General features: G+C 41.0%; 1 long non-coding RNA gene across 1 annotated transcript; it reads right to left on the reverse strand.

Moving 5' to 3' along the window:
- Nucleotides 1–658: 658 nt before the first annotated feature.
- LOC121138256 lies at nt 659–1,573 on the reverse strand. The gene is made up of 2 exons (XR_005875378.1): nt 1,184–1,573; nt 659–998 (listed from the first exon to the last, which is right to left on the reverse strand). It is a non-coding gene; the product is annotated as an uncharacterized LOC121138256 (long non-coding RNA).
- Nucleotides 1,574–1,753: the final 180 nt, after the last annotated feature.

Raw genomic sequence — 1,753 nt, forward strand, 5'->3', positions numbered from 1 at the left:
TCAGAAAGGACTTCAATCAACAAAATTTATTGAGAAACTTCAACACAGACTATAGACTGTGAGATTAGGCACACATGCCATGGTCAACAGTTCCAATTTCTTCGTCAATATCCAAGTCTTTGACCATGGATGATTGTGAGACTAACTTCCAACTGCTGATATTAGCAGTTGTATCAAAGCACATGCCTTGGAATACTAAAATACACAAATTTTACATGGCTTCCCACCTGCTACCTCCTCCTTTGGCCAATGATCAACTTCCAGCTTCTTGAGTCTCCTTTGGGCCCAATGTTTCCAGAAAATCATGACTTAACAGCCTATGCTATCTGATGGTTGGTTAAAATTCTGAGGCTTCCTGTGTTTCATGTCATCTAGAAGTATGATCAAGACATGCCACTGATAAATGAACTAATATTTTTGGACCTATTTCACAAGCTTAAATTCTCAACAATCTTGGGATTATATGACAGACTCCAAAATTCCCTCACAGAAAGCCTTACCCTCCCTGTGGAGCAGAGGGGGAATCAAGTGGAGTGGGGGGTTTGAGAAGGTGGGGGCCCAGGAGGGAAGGGAGGGAGGTGGAAATGGGAGAAATATGTAAAAAGTTAAATAAAAATTATTATAAAATAATTAAGAGGCTTATTGAGCAAGAAGGGTATAAAGGTTCAAAAATAAAAATAAATCAAGCTTTTTAATTTAACTTTGGTATATAAAACAGAAGTCATTGATACATGGACAATTAAAACTCTTCCTAATCCACAGGTTTTAAAAAGCATTATAACTCAGCACGGAACCATCTGCTTCTACTTATGTTCACAGTGAGACCTGACACAGTATTTTGTAACTAGATGCTACACATTCACTAACAAAACCAGAAGCCCAATCTGGAAAATAATTTGAAAAGTTCCCATCATATTGTGTTGATATTGCCCATGTGTTTTGTTTGCAGAATCAATGTCTGACATGTACTTCCTCCATGAATTCAAACTTCAGTCCTACTAATGTTGGAAAATAACAAATGAAGACAGACAGACAAGACATAAAGAAAGAATGGAAGAAAGAAGAAAGGATGAAATAAGAAACAATGAAAATCAAGTTGCACACTATAGAGTCTGTAGATACTTCATTACCTGCCTAATAGTATAGGCTTTACATGCACGCAGAACAAGGGAATCTGACCCACCTGCATTTCTTGCTTGCCTCCTGGTGCACATGTGAGTCTCTGAACCTCAGTCTGGGCATAGACTGTAGAAGTTGTTGTTGATATGGCAAATCCCTCTGGGTTATATTGGTTGCCAAATATTCCAGGGTTTTCACTGAGGTTAAACCTTCTCTTTTGCGTCTTGGTTGCTGATAGTGGTCCATTTTCTGAAAAACCACGATGTGTTATCAGAAGGCCAATGCCAAGCTGAGGCCTGTAGGCCTCTCTCCACTGGTATAGTCAGGTAGATTCTAAGACAGTTGAACTGAGAAAACTGTCTTATGTTATTTATCTCAAAGAGCCTTGAAGGATGTTTCCTGTGGGGAGCCGCCCCCACATTCTCTGTTACAAGATGGCGCCGACATCCGTTGTCTTTTGGAGTAAACAACCTTGGTGCGCACGTGCCTGCTACTTTTCCATCCCTTACTCTCTGCCTCTCCCGTGGCGTCATATGGGCTGATGAGCAGGAGCCAGTCAGGAGATGACACGTCTGAGACGGGGACTGCTGAGCTATATAAGGGTTGGGCTTTTCGCTCCCCGTGTCTCTGCTTT

Source organism: Mesocricetus auratus, unplaced genomic scaffold (assembly GCF_017639785.1).
Source record: "Mesocricetus auratus isolate SY011 unplaced genomic scaffold, BCM_Maur_2.0 contig_5704_pilon_obj, whole genome shotgun sequence".
Lineage (NCBI taxonomy): Eukaryota > Metazoa > Chordata > Mammalia > Rodentia > Cricetidae > Mesocricetus > Mesocricetus auratus.